Genomic DNA, 15,492 nt, shown 5'->3' on the forward strand with positions numbered 1-15,492 from the left:
AGATGAGATTTTGGAATTTTTTCTTGATTTAATCTTTTTTTAAAAAAAGAGGATTTATGTTATGTCGACGTAAGACCTTAATCAATTTTAAATCTATTTGAAATGAAAATTTAGAAGAATGTATAGGTTTTGTATGCTTTTGCTCAAAGGTGGTTATTTTTTTTTCAAAAAAATACGTAAAATTACCTCACCCCAAAAAGCTATATAATGAAAAAATTATAAAACTGAAATCGAAAAGTAACAAATGTTCTTCGATATTCTTAAAAATGGAAATGACTACCACCGAGTAATACTTTATTAATATAAAAGAGATGTTATGTTCAAAAATAAAAATGATACAATTTTTGAAACAGATTTGAAATTATGTGTTGAAAAGTGCATCAATTTTAGAAAATGTGTTGAATCACTCAATAGGAATCAGTCCACGAAAATTGGACACAAAATAAACATATTTCGAAATGATTCGAAAAAGGTGAATATTGGTTCAGAGGATGATTTATAGGTCCTTTAAATTCCCTAAAAAGTCTTCTCATTTTTAAAAGGAGTACTAAAATAAGGGAAAGTAGTTTTAGGGAATAAAGTACATTTTAAAATGAGAGGACTTTTTAGATAAAGTTAACCATGTAAATATGAAGCTCTTCAAAAAAATTAAATTTTGTCGGATATCTAATTTATCGAAACTATATCCAAATTATAATTACATTTTTACGGCTATTAATGCAGGAAATTGAACGCATTTAAAGTTGTGAAAGTCAATTTAAGTACTTGATTTCAAGGGTGATTTTTTAGCTATTATCTTTTTTGCAAGACTAGTTTAAACAGCTAACGCACGTATCGTGTTTTGTTTTACTGTCAAGCAACTTTAGTTTGGTCTGTAATTTAGATATGAATCGTCTTACAAACGAAAAAAGCTTACAAATTATTGAATTGTATTATCAAAATGCGTGCTCTGTTAAGAAAGTTCATCGCGCGCTTCTTCCATTTTTTGGTCAGTTTAATCGACCCACTAAAGCTGCTGTTCGGGCTATTGTGACTTAATTTCGCACCCAATTTACATTGTTGAACATTAAACCACTAACACGCTTAAAGAGAGTACCAACTAAAGAAAGTATCGCAGCTGTATCGGTCAGTGTTAATGAATACCATTAATTATCGATTCGTCGCCGTCAACAGAAAATTGGGCCTCTGTTACTCAAAAACGTGGAAAATTTTGTGGAAGGATTTGGGTATGATGCCTTTTAAAATACTGCGTAAAATTTTTGGTGAATGGGCTCTTGGAAAGAATCACCGAAAGAAAACCGAAAAAAGTGTTCAGCGATGATGGTCATTTTTGTCTCAATGGGTACGAAAATAAGCAAAATTGTTGATTTTGAATTAAATATAAGCCAGAAGCATTGTAGGAGCTACCAATGCATCCAGAAAAAGTTACAGTTTGGTGCGGTTTATGGGCTGGTGGCATCATTGGACCGTACTTCTTCAAAGATGATGCGAATAGTAACGTAATTGTGAATGGTGAGTGCTACCATGAGATGATGTCCAACTTTTGTTTGCGCAAAACGCAAGAACTTGACTTGCATGACATGTGGTTTCAACAAAACGGTGGCACATGCTACACATACACAGTAAGTGCTATAATGGACTTATTGGGTGGCAATTTCGGTGAACATTTTATTCCACGTTCGGGACTGGCCAATTGAACGCCTACGGCTTTGATAAGGCTCATGTCTTTACAGACAAGCCTGCTTGGTTTCACGCATTGGAAGACAAAATTAAAGCATTTATTCGTGAGATACCAGCTGAAATGTTGAAAATAGTATGCTAAATTGGACTAAGTGTAAGGACCGTTTCAGGCGCAGTTAAGGTCAACACTTGCATGAAATAATCTTCAAACATTAAATTATATAGACCGCACTATCGATCTAAATATATATTTCATGTAATATTCTGAATTGTATGTGTTTTTTTTTTTGAAAAAAAATTTCCTATAGCTTTTTAAAAAATCACTCGTTATTTTGAAACACCTTTTAATATTGAAAACATTTTAAAAATTTCGTATTTGAATCATGAAGAAACTAATGTAACATATTTTAGTGTCGTTCCCTTTTTTAATAGTTACAGTAGTAGTTTATTTTATGTAAGGTCTTGATTCTTTACTTAAAACATGAGTTTCTCTAAATATAAAGTTGCAATTAAAACAACAGCTAATCAACAATATTAATTCTTGAAATTTAAGACATGAAATTATGAGTGCATTTTTAGAAATTTCCATATTCGATATACCAGTGACAGTTATTAGACTTTGAAAGCTTTAAACAAATCTTAAAAGAGTGGTAAAGGAATTTTTTGTAGTTTTTTTGTTAAACTTATAGATGTTGTCTTTTACGAATATTTAGGTAATATCATTGATTTTTTATAAACTTGAATTTTTGTGAACATTTACAATTGTGAGATATGATTATCAAAAACTGTTGATAAATTCAGCTAAGATGGATTGTAACATAATTAGTAGGTTTGATATTGGCTCCATCCAGTTAAGTATTGAAGAAGTTATTTCCGGACTAAAATCACTTTAGTCTTCTGGACTAGACGGCATTCCTTCGGCAGTGTTAAGAAATTGTTGTGATTCCATCTGTGCTCCTTTACTAAGCATATTCAACAAGTACCTCCATGAAGGAATTTTTATTGATAAATGCAAACTTTCTTACTTGGTCCCTATACACAAATCAGGTTCTAAAAATGATGTAGAAAATAATAGCGGTATCTGTAAACTCTACGCAATTCCCAAAGTATTTTAAAGCATGGTGAAAATATAGCTTGATTTTATACAAGTGAATACTTATAAGAAGTAAGGCATGGTTTTGTATCCGGTCGATCATCTGTTACCAATCAAACTTATTTAACTTCGTATGTCACTAATGCTATGGAACAAACATTTTAAGTGGACGCAGTATGCACTGACTTTAGCAAAGCCTTTGATTCTGTGAACCACCAAACACTTCTGAAAAAACTTGAGATTTTTGGTTTGGTTGGTCAAAGGAAATTCGGTGTACATCAGGTGTCCCGCAAGGTAGCCACCTAGGTCCGCTCCTTTTCATAATGTACGTAGACGGTCTTTAATTATTGTGAATGCTTATTATATGCGGACGATCTGAAAATATTTTCAAAAGTTTCGAGTTTTGAGCCGTTAGCTGTTATGCACGCAATTAGATCTTTGGTGTACGCAATTGCCTTTGTAAGACTACCTACCAGATCACTGGTGTAAATGCTGAAGAGAATGCTTATGCCTGCTCAGTTTAAGGTAAATACCCTCTAACCATACGGTGTCAAAGACCTTTGCCAAATCAACCAGAACAGCACCTTTGCATTGTTGTTTTGATTTATTTCATTGGATATCAGAAACGAGTTTAGACGCAGCATGAATTGTATCATGATCCGCCTTGAACCCGCACTGTTTATCCGGAATTATTTTGTTATCCGCAGCCCACTTAGTCAGAGCCCTATTGACGATTTTTTCGAAAAGTTTGCTGATGCTCGAAAGAAGACTTATCGACCGAAGATTTGACGGGTTGGAGTTGTCCTTTCTCTTTTTTTGGGAGAGGATAAACCACAGAGGTCTTCCAATACACTGGATAATATGCATTATTCAGTGAATTGTTGAAGAGTGTGGTGTAAATGTCAATTGCCTCCATCGGTAAATGTCTTAGTACAATGTTGGATATACCATCGACACCTGCTGACTTTTTGTTTTTTATTGAGGTGAAGCTCACGCTTCGTCACTAACAAGGGACTTGGTCCCATTCGCTTGGCTATTATGGCATTTGCCAAGGAATCGTCATTGAACCACATGAAACCGCGGTTCTCAGATCGCCAATGTGTGATATCATTACGGAGGTAAAAGTGATTAAGTAGGGCTCTGTTTTCCAGGTCGTAGTTGGGGCGAATGCTAACATTCACCTTGTACACTTGCTGGAAAGCAGCTCCCACCGCTTTCACTAAGTTCAATTATATAAAAGATGGCTTCTTCTTGATCTATTTGCGCTGTCCTGAGTACGTCTCTATTCTTTCCAGTTCTTTGGAGTTTCAGACACAGAAGGTGATTATCGTTTTTTTCCTGAATATCTTATTGATTTTAGGGAACATACTAGGACCACTGGAATTAACTGACCGGATCTTACGGTCTCAGTAGTTGATAATTGATAACCATACTAGTTCTCCTTAATTAACAGATTGACATTTTTTATTGACGACTTCAGTGTCCTAGCCTCCAAATCGTGTGGGTCTGTAAGTCGCCTGAACAAGTTTTTGAGTCTTGTCAGTGAGCTACTCTTGTGCCTACGTAGTGCGTTTCTGTAAGTGTCTATTTGGACCCGTTCTTTGTACTTTGGTACGAAGTTCCATAGTTCGTTCTATTGTTTCGTCCATCTGTTGTAAATGTTGGTCAATTTCTGTATTTGTGAGGTTTCTGTCGTTTCGTGGGACAGTCCATCGCACTAACCATCATTATTATTTAAAATTAAACTTGAACAAACAATAAAGTTTTAAGATAAATAACACTTTGTTAGGCGCCATTTAACAAAACTGACTACATTTCTTCAACTCCTTGAACTATTATTATGAATTGACACTATAATCATGCGCTTTGATAAAAATAAATATTTTCTTTGTAGGGAACTTGTGTTCCTACTTAGTTTACCTAAATCCTCAATGAAAATAAAATCTTTCTATAATAACACACGTGGGTTAGTAGGTTAACAATGATTCTTAGATAAGTACTCTCTTAAATAAGAAACGAATCTTAATTTTATGACGGTAAAATAATCAGAACACACATTTATACACATATATGGTCTCTATAAAAACAGATTTGTAGGTATACACAAGAAAAAGAAAATATTCAAGTTTAAAATCCTAACGTATAGATAAGATAAAATCAAACCATTGAATGAATTCCAATCTTTTGTAAAAGCCAGAAGTTGTATGGTAGTATATAGAGTAACGTAACGATAGTAATAAATGGACCTTAAAATCATTTTCATATATTCATTTTATGTATTTTACAAAGTACATACATACATTTTCTGCTTATGTAGGTATAACATAACCCTAAAGTCCAATGAAGAAAAAATCAGATACCTACATATGAATGAAATTATATTGTCGTTCCTAAGGACTCATAAATTTTCCAAAATATCAAGAATCTAATCAAATAAAAAAGCTTATAAGATAAATCCCGAAAAAAACACCCAAATATTCAAAAAAAAATTACTACTGATTCCATAAATTCCTGATTCCCGAAATTTTTATAGAATAAAATAAAATGCCAGAAGTTTTTCTTCGAACAATAAAAATTCAAAGAAAATTCAGACAAAAGAGCATAGACACAATTTTTCGTATTTCTTTTTCTATGGAAATGTCATTTTAATGTAGGCACTTTCCCCGCCAAAGCCAAAACTAAAACCAAAACCAAAAAACCAAAGAAATGGCCATCATACATCAAAATCTCTTCTCGAACGTAAATAAATAAACATTTTTGCCTTCCAACAACCTACACAATCATGATATGGATGAAAACTTGGACATATCACACTTCCCGTTCCCACAGTGACAGAAGGTTTTGAAATATTATTTGGGGGCTTGAAGGAAGCTTTATGAATGAAAATCCTTTAAAAAAAACGTCTATATGCAGCTCCGTCATAACTATACTAAGGTTTTTCTTATCTTCAAAATCACTGAATTTCTCTCTCTCTCGCTCTCTCTTTTCGTTTTTCCAATATTCTAACTCTCTTAAGTTCCTGAAAATTGTGTCATACAATGAAATGTACTTGAAAATTTTTAGGCGCATGTCCAATAAAAAAAATCTAATTTTTACGGACGTCGTTCATCGTCGTCGTCGTCGGTAGGGTAGAGCTCTCTCGCTCGTCCTGAACTGTCCTCATTGTCTGACATAAGACTCAAACAAGTCCACAAGTTCTCGTACACTCGATTCGTACAAAATCAAAGAAGAACACACACAAAAATTGAGAGATAGATAGTGATTTATCCCTCGGGAAAGAAAGAAGAAGGAAGACTTCATTAAAGAGACATGAAGTATAGAGTACAAGGTACACACTGAGTGATGGTATTGTGCTGTATTGGAACTCAAAGCCCGATGCCTTTAACGTCATCCTGAGGGCCACTGGAAGTTTTATCAACGAAAAAAGCTTCAGTTCTCTACGTTTTGGTTCAGTTCGGTTAGGTTCGAACCTTCTCCCATCCCCAACGCCGCCGCCGTCATCGTCATCCTTATCGTCATTGTACAAGAAATAGAGTACACCATCTTTAGCGTCACTAGATTGTGGTGTACGAGTATGATGCGTGCAAGGGTTGCTCCCCTCGTTCAACTCGCTTCTCGATATGGATGGACGCGACGACTTGGGGGCAGAAAAAAAGTATAGAAACCAGAGAGAAATGGGGGTCGATGTGGTTTTTGGGAGTTGGGGGTTAGTGTCAATTTTGTACTCTTCGTACAATTTTTATTTGTAAGACGAGAACAACGACGACGACGACGCAACTAAAGGTGAGTGGTGAGGAGAGGAGAAGAGTCGAATAAACACCGGGAAGGAGAGCAAGAGAAAATCAATAAAATTCCACTGATCTAAAATTAGACGAAAAATGCTTTTTTCGGCTCAAAGAACAAAACGTTGCGAGGGACTTGGGATATTTTTGGAATAACGTACGAGTATATAGCATCAGCGCATTTAGTGGGGTTAAATTAAGGAAGACTGAGTAAGAGAGAGAGAGAGGAGGGGGGGCTAAAATGAGGGCAGTTACACATCACTTGTTCTGTAGATTCATTCGTGTATAATTAAATACCATACCAAAAAGGGCTCGAATGCAAAGTCTTCCTGGATGAGATGTGCAGTCAGTATGAAAAAAGGATGACACAGGCGAATGCCCTACTGACTGTTTTTTTAATTGTGATGATAGGGGAGGGGGTGAAGGAGGGGGTACGTGTTAGAAAACACATCATATAAAAACAAACAGGGTTGTAGACCCCAATTTTTTAACCACACACCACTCTTAAACACCTCGAAGCAGCAGCTCACAACAGCTCACAGAAGCACCCAGTCTTCACACATCACTCATTAAAAGCATTTAAAGCACCCTCCAGTTTTGTCACTTTGATGGCAAGAAGCAAAAAAAAAGAACACTTCAATTTCACACAAAAATTTCCCGGAACTGTTGTAGATACAACAGCGCGACGAGCGAGGAGCTACGACGACCAGAGCTAACGGTATTCCGGGATAGTACTCGCTCGTACAACACAAGGATTACGTTTCAACGATGAACAACTAAAAAAGTCCAAAAGGAGCCCGCTTCTTGTTGTTGTGAGTAAGGGAAGGAAAATCCCAAAGACAGAGATAGAAATAGAAGAGAATGAAAGAGAAAGAGAACAAAAAGAACAAGAAGAGGAAGAGAAAAGACAGATATTCCAATTTTAGTACACATTTTTATATAAAATACTCTGACATACATTTACAATCTCAAAAGAAAAACTATATTCCTCTTGGGTTCCAAAGAACCCTCTCAACCTCCCCCCGTTCATCCATATTGCCCCTCCCACACGCCCCCTCGCTCATAACATCTAAAACCCCCCTAGTGTGTATCTCGAATCGATAAAACGGAAGAGGAACGTATGTACAATATATTTTACATATTTTTCTTTCCCTCAGAATTTTGATTCAGAAAATAAATTCGAATTTTTCTGGAAATTCTATAGAAGACATTTTTGGTACCAAATTTCTAGAGCTGGAAAATCAAAGTTAAAATACAGTTAGATATTATTTGAAGATCCTTTTACACACCTTTTTAGGTGAGAAAAAAAAGAAAAGAAATGATTAATTTTTCTTCTTCCTTTCTTCACTCCTTCGTCGTGTGATTAATTCCAAAAATAAAACTCTGGCGTTTTTCTGACGACGACGTGATGTTGAAAATTTTGAACTTTTTTTTAAAATTATTTTTGGCCTTCAAAATCCGGAGTCATGATTTTGGTCGGTTTTTTCTTTTGTGTATCTATAGCACTTTTCATTTGATTCACACATTCACTTGGTTTTTCTTTTCACTCGAAATTTTAGTGATTTTCCATTTTCAATATTTATTTTTTTTTGGAATTTTTTAAATATTAATTTTTTAACTTTTATGTATTTTCCCGTTGCTATTTTTCATTTTTTTTCTTTCTTTCTGGCTTTGATTGGATTTTTCTTTTCTTTACATTTTCTTTTTTTCTTAAGGTAGATAGAATTTTCTTTTTTCTGACTTAAAAATTAAAAGGAACAATAATTTTATTGGTTTGTTGGTTTTGTATTTGTTTTATGCGATTAGGCTTTTTAGTATATTTTTCTTTTCAGCTTTTTTCTTTGATTTTCCTTTTTTTTATTTTTTTTTTTGGTAAGGGGATGAAAAAATTTAGGGAAAACACAGAGAAATGGATATTTTTGCCAGACCGTTATAAGCACTTACTCGCCGACTAACTAACTCTAAAGCAAAGAAGTTGGTTGGTTTACGATTCGGTTAGAAGCCCAAAGTCGTGGGAATTTGTTATTTTAACGGGAATTTGATGCTCTTTTTGGAATAACTGTGCTCTTGACTTTTGGACATACATCCACAAATCTATGAAACGTTGGAAAATAAACCCTAAGGGGCTAAAGAGAATGAAATCTGTGGAATTTGTTGGTTGGATAAGGTTATGCGACCGCGCATTTAGGTCGGGAGATTGATAAAAAAGTTTTCCTTCTTGAAATGTGGGGTAAGCTTTGAGTTCGTGACGAGTATATTGTGGGCTTTAATGTGTGTGGTATAACGTCTGTGGTGAAAATTGGTCTTTTGACAGTTGTGGGTTGAGAAAATTCATAATTTTACGTAGGATTGAGGTGAGTATGGATTTTATTTTGTTCGACATAGGGTATGGTTAATGTGATTAGGTACTTGTGTGGAATTGGAAGAAGGGAAATTTATTGTTAAATTTTGAATTTTTAATTCGTTGAAATAGGTTTTGTTTGAATTTTAAGGGAAGGTCGTTTTTCAGGAGCAGGACAATAGTTTTGTTGTTTGGAAAGAAATTAGCCTGAAACAATTTTTAATTGTTTAAGAAATTAAGTGAAATTCCATTTTTTAAGGAAGACGACTTCGAAAAGTTATCATATACATTCATTGGTATAAATTCCTCAAACGTGATGCTAATTGAAGATTTGAATGCGAGAGTTGGAACGCAAGCAGGATTGATGAATGATTTAAGAAATTGCCGCAGATAATCAAAAAAACCTTGTTCTAACGCATGAGTAAGGAAACTATTAGAGTTTCGTAATACGTTTGGTCTGCGCATACTAAATGGAACCAGTGCTGTCGACTCGTCAGGATATTTAACGTTTGTGGGCGGCCAAGGGACATCAATGTTCGATTATGCTGTCTTAGGAGAAGATTGGGAACCGTTCGTGAAAGGTTTTGAGATAAGTGAAGTATCATATTCAGACCACCTTCCTGTTGCTGTGACATAACAACATCAAACTATGTATGGTGAGGAAATAACCTTTATGCAGGTCCTGCCCAAACTGCAATGGAACGGATTGTCAAAGCCTCATACCACCAAGAAGGACTCAACCAAAAGAATGAAAATACAAAAAAAGAACACTGGTCTGACGAAGAATGTCTAAAAGCTCGTAACACATCATTTGCGTGGTTAAGTATCTTCCGTAACTCCATCCAAGATTTATATAAGGGTTTTTATATAGAGCCAATAAGAATTTGAAAGAGCTTCGTAAGACTAAAAAAGTTATACGCTGAAAAGCAAGCAGTCCGATTAGCATTTTGTAAAAACTGGCTAGGGAGCTGAATGAAAAACGTTTAACTATTTCCACAAAAATGTCTTCAAATGTAATGCTTTCCTATTTTAAGGATCTTTTAAATCCTGTACTAACGCCGACAAAGTGCCAATTCGCAGCACCTGGATTTGTAGTCGACTCTCTGGACTGTGCATTTACATTTAGCGAATCGAAAGAAACGCTGAATCCGCTTAAAGATGGAAAAGCAGCCGGTTCGAATGGTATTCCAGTAAAAAAAATTAAATATGGGACTGTCATGCTTAAAGTGCACCTTTTAAAACTTTTTAATACAGTTTTTGAGGGAGAATTGTCGACAGATAAATTTCGAGATATTATTAAATTTTTAATCCACAAAAAGAAATAGTTTTTCGAGGGATATCCTTTTTAAATGAAATATCTTGTAATATTTACAACGATGATGCATAAGCGTCTTGTTAGTTGGATTGAGACCGGAAACTTGCCGAGGGAGTTCCAGGCTTCATGTAGACACGACTTTGGCAGAGAATTTCTTGAAATTATGTATTTTATATTTATTTTAAAGCACCTTTTGAAACAATCGGTAGAGGTGCACTTTTCTATAAGCAATATATTCTTGGAATATCATTGAGTTCTTGAGCACCTATATAGAGGAACAAGAGCGGCTGTATGGACAGGAATTGAGGCAAGGTTGTACATTAAGCCCAACCTTGTTTGTATTATTCATAGATGACATTTAAGACTACCTGACGGGTTTAGTGGACTTGGCAGGGATCCGGATTAACACACTTCTGTTTGCAGATGATGATGAGTCATGTTTGCGCACTCACCGGAAATCTGCAGCTCATGATTAACAGGGTTTACCAGTATTGTCAGTTTTGAAATTTAAGAGTAAATATAGATAAATCGAAGGCTGTGGTTATTAAAATTGGTGGTAGACGTAATGCATCAAATGAAAAATGGAACTATAATATAATGTGGGAGAATACAAATACCTTGGCATTACTGTTACAAATAATTTATATATGGATAAACACTTGAAGGAGAAATTGGTTAAGGTGGAATCTACTATTAAAATGACCTGGAAACAATGCTTCATAAACAAGTGTATAGCACATAGTTTAAAGTATTTGAAGCAGTAGCTGAGAGCATACTTTTATATGGATCGCAGGTATGGGAATGTCAAAAGTACAATCCGGTTAAAAAACTCCTAACGCAATTTATAAAAAGAATATTTCATTTGCCTAAAAATATACCAAACTACGTAATAATGCTGGAAACGGGTCTCTCTCCTTTGTTTATAAGACCTTTGAAGTTGCAAGCGGACTTTTTGCTTAACGTTTTTAAAATGAATGATTCACGGGTCGTGAAAAAAGTGTCCATAAAAGCCATACAAGATCAAAAAAGTTGGTAACGAGATTGGCAAGATCTTGCTGTGGAATGTCAAATTAATTTTAATTTACCCATCGAGGATTTAACAATCGCCAAAAACATCTTGTATGAAAAACGATGCTTTTTTGAGGATTGGAAATGTAATGTCATCTCGAAATTCAACTGGCTATAATTTTTCCTCCAAAACTGTATTCAGAAGTTTTTAAAAGTGCTCTTTGAGCATGATAGTCCAATATGTAAAAATTTCCACTGGAATACCATTCGACAAGGTGCTTTTCCATCATTAAGCGACTTCAGCGTTTCTTCCAACTCGCTAAATGTAAATGCACAGTCCAGAGAGTCGACTACGAATCCAGGTGCTGCGAGTTGCCACTTTTTCGACGTTACTATTTAAACACTTCCAATTTTGTAAATATCAGCGGTGGAACCGAGGAATTGGATAGACCTTTGGAAGATTGCGCCTCAATTTTTGACGGCTAAGTTTTGCACATTTTTTTCAGAACGATGTTGAAGAATTCAACAGTGACAGTGAATCGAATTGTCTAAAACCCTTTTGGACATCAGATTTTACAGTCACATCTTTTTCGACCTTGATAAGAAGCGTGCATTCTCCATCGTCATTCTGCACAAACGGATAAGTTTGACAGCGATGCCAAAACTAGAAATTGCGCTGTAAAGCTCTTTTCTAAATATTCCGTCATACGCAGCTTTGAAATCGATAAGGAGATGGTGGGTCTATCGATTTGAAGTTCATGATTTTAATGTAAATATTTGGTCACTTTCCTAATCTGAAGCCACGCTGATAAGGATCTATAAGGTTGTTGACGAACGGCTTACTTGTTCAGGGGGCTGATGCTTCCTGTAGTTGACGCAAATCAGGAGGTCTTCTTTCTAGAGTATCGGGCAAACTATGCTGAGATTCCACTAATTAGGCATGCTTTCTTAAGACCATATTTTGCAGGCGCGTTGGTGCATGCTCTTTACCAAGTCATCGCCTGCTGCGTTAAATAATTCAGCAGCAATGCTGTCAGCTCCAGCAGCTTTGATTGACTTTAGAATACTAACCATATAGTTCCTAGAAATATGTCCATATTTTCAATTTGACAATCGGACTTATTAAAATAGCTTCAAATATAAGTTAATTATAATATTTTGGAATGCAAAGGCCTGAGGTGTCATTTAGCTGCAGTCATGAAATGACTTAACATTTAATCTTACTAAACCTTGAAAAGTTTTACGTTTCTTAGATTTACCGACAATATTTTGATAAATTAATAAAACACAACATTTATCTTGAGCCATAACAAAAATTCTATTTAACTTAGTTACACAAAAATTAACAATTTAATCCCCGTGCAGAATAATATCCCCTAAATAATCTTTATCTTAATCTTTTTTAATATATTAAATAAAGAAATTTAAGAAAAATTCTGCCTATAAAAGGCGGCTTCATTACCGAATAATAGAACAGTGATAATATTGTACGTTAGAAGAAAGGTTTCTTTAAAATGAAATACCAGGCTTTAGTTTTTGTTGTATTTTTTGGTAGAAATATTTAGCTATCTTTTGGATATAATTATTGATAGAATCTTTTCTTATTCTAGTTATTTTGAGTTGTTGTGGAGGACAAATTAAGATCGGAGCATACGATTACTGCGACAAACCTTGCGAGGAAAGTAGTGATATTATTTGCGCATCCAATCAGACTTGTTCTTCGATTTTCGATAATGTTTGCGTGATGAAAAAGAGAAATTGTGATTTCGGAGATAGTAAGTAAAATTGTTTTAGAAGAAAATGTCTGCGATCAATTTGTAATGCATTTAATTAAATGTTTTTAATTAATAGAAACAAATTTAATCGTTATATGTACATTTCTTAGTCTCAACTAAGTTTCACTAGTTCATTCTAAATAATATACTAAAGTGAATATTTTGATTACAATTTGTTATTAACTTTTATAACAAATTTAAAATTAAGTAAATTTCATTTAGTTTAAGGTTTCAAATCCAAACCATTGTCTTCTTGTCTAATTGGTACAATGTGCAATTTAATTTAAAACATCAAAAGTGGTTATTTCTGTTCGTGAAACACTAGAGTTTAAAAGATTGCTATCAAAATTTAGTGTGATCTAATCATCTGTTGTTCAAAGAACATATTGTTATGGAAAATTTAAAATATATTTATGTCCAATAATAATCCTTGTATTCAAAAATAATTGTAATTTTTGTATGAGTCATTTTCTTTCGAGAATCACAGGAAAATCAGTTTATAACCTGATTTATTGATTGTTAACAATTATTATTGATTCACTAAAAGCTTTTTCCTCCATGCCGCTTAACATCTGGAATACGTAATGTCCTGCTGTCGGACTGCTTCAATGCTTCAATTAAAAATGTGTCGTTTTAAAGTAAGGAAATCTATAAGGCTTAATTTTTCTATATCTAGTGATCAAACTTCAAATCATTGCCCTATCGTAAAATTTCAGCCTCTTTCCACAAAACTTTAAGAAATTATACACACAAACCATCCAAAGGATTTACTCTTACAGTAAATGAAAAACACGTCAATATTCGTTCAGTAGTTTTTGAGATTATCGCAAACATAAAATGCGACAAAAAGAAGAGATGGGGCTTTATTTTAAAATATGAAGTGATGAAGTGGGTAGATGGTGAAATGGTCAATAGTGGCGTTTGTTGTGTGGCACCCAGCGTCATCCTGCTGGAACCACATGTCGTCTTGGTCCATATGGTTAAATTTGGGCCATAAGGAATTAGTTATCATCGTTATGTTGATGTTGCGCTCGCTGTTGTCTGTGATCGTCTCACTGACGTCGGTTTTAAAAATTACAGACCAATTATGCCGCCAGCCCAAAATTAACACCAAACCGTAACATTTTGAGGATGCATTATCACCTGGTGAACCTCGAGTGGGTTGGTGTCATCCCACGTTAGGCAATTTTGCTTATTAATACAGCCATTCATTCAAAATTGCGCCTTGTCACTAAAGATGATTTCTCAGCCAAAATTGAGGTCCTCTTCTAAACGATTCAAAGCCCAGTCAGCGAACAAACGGAGTTGTCTATGGTCATCGTGCGACTTGCCATGATGATTTGGCATTAATACCGATTTAATTTTTCTAAGAACATCAGCTTACGGTATTAAACAAATTTTGCATACAATTAAATAATTTTGAAGGCAATACTTTCATCTATTCTCGAAATATCGAATTGAACATCAGATTTTTACCAATATTTGCGTTATATTTTAAGAAAAAAAAAAACTGACAGTTCGATTTAATAATTAATAAATGTTAAAAACAGTATTTTTTTTATATTCGGGGTGAAAATCAGTTTTTCAACTATAACTGGTGTTTTTTTGTCTTTATTTTTTTAAAATAAAACTTTACCTCGATTTTTCTCCAAATTTTAAGAAATTGCAAAAACGTTTATCTTCGTTGCATACAATTATTTTAGAGGTTATATCATTTGTATGTTCTATGATATTAACTTCCTATGGTAAGCTAATAAATCTGTACCAAAAATACTTAGAAATGTTTGTTTCCCAAGATCTACGTGTAGGAAAATAAAGTCTGAATTCCCCTTTCAGAAATTGTATTATTTTAGCGAAATTATGAGTAAGAATGGTTGTGGCTAAAAAACGAAATTTTCCAACTTTGAAGCATTTAAAAAGCTTAAAATGTAGATAACTTCTAAGCTTAATTTTGTTTATTATTTAAGATTTTGTACACTTATATCACATTTATTTTTGCGAAAAATTCAATTTCTAAAAAACCAAAAAACCGTATGTGCTAATTTTTTTTTTGGATTGCCAAACAAATTAACAATTAACTTTAATGGCACAATGTGTTCATTAAAGTTAAAGTCCGTAAGGATAGAAACCCTTTAATCAAAATTCCAATTTTACAAGAATTTAGGATTCTTTATTGCTTTTTATGTGCTTTAATACCGAAAATAAATTCCTGAATCATCAACCTACTTATAAGGCAAACATTTAAATTTTTCGTTACTAGAATATCCAAAAATGTTCGGAAAATATCTTCTCCATAAGCTCTTTGACTAAAATGGATCAGAAAATTATCTGAGTTCCAATCACGAGAGAAAAATGAGTTTTTTAAATTTAGAGCATTTTTTCATCTTTCAAAAGCCGATTTTTAGTATTTTTGACAATTTGACGAGTTTAGTCCACGTTTTTTCCGGAAGAAAAAAAGAAAGAAATCGAGACTTAGGTCACTCCGGTCTTCTTTCCTT

General features: G+C 34.1%; 2 protein-coding genes and 1 long non-coding RNA gene across 14 annotated transcripts in view; 1 reads left to right on the plus strand and 2 right to left on the minus strand.

Annotated features, from left to right (window-relative positions):
- LOC129951228 (trichohyalin) overlaps nt 1-8,533 on the minus strand; it is a 160,745-nt gene extending 152,212 nt beyond the window's left edge. For 5 of the 12 annotated variants that reach the window (XM_056063294.1, XM_056063298.1, XM_056063295.1 and 2 more), the window contains exon 1: nt 7,845-8,529. The gene's annotated coding sequence lies outside the window, so the exon portion shown is untranslated. Of the gene's footprint in view, nt 1-7,054; nt 7,537-7,844 lie in introns of those variants that run through there. The other 7 variants (XM_056063288.1, XM_056063290.1, XM_056063287.1 and 4 more) reach the window with 3 other exon arrangements.
- The window catches only part of LOC129951235 (succinate dehydrogenase assembly factor 3, mitochondrial), a 451,002-nt gene that overhangs the window by 76,276 nt on the left and 359,234 nt on the right, over nt 1-15,492 (minus strand). The gene's annotated exons all lie outside the window — the stretch shown is intronic.
- On the plus strand, nt 12,674-13,421 carry LOC129951236 (uncharacterized). The gene is made up of 3 exons (XR_008782155.1): nt 12,674-12,770; nt 12,830-12,994; nt 13,223-13,421. It is a non-coding gene; the product is annotated as an uncharacterized LOC129951236 (long non-coding RNA).

This window comes from Eupeodes corollae, chromosome 3 (genome assembly GCF_945859685.1).
Source record: "Eupeodes corollae chromosome 3, idEupCoro1.1, whole genome shotgun sequence".
Taxonomy (NCBI): domain Eukaryota; kingdom Metazoa; phylum Arthropoda; class Insecta; order Diptera; family Syrphidae; genus Eupeodes; species Eupeodes corollae.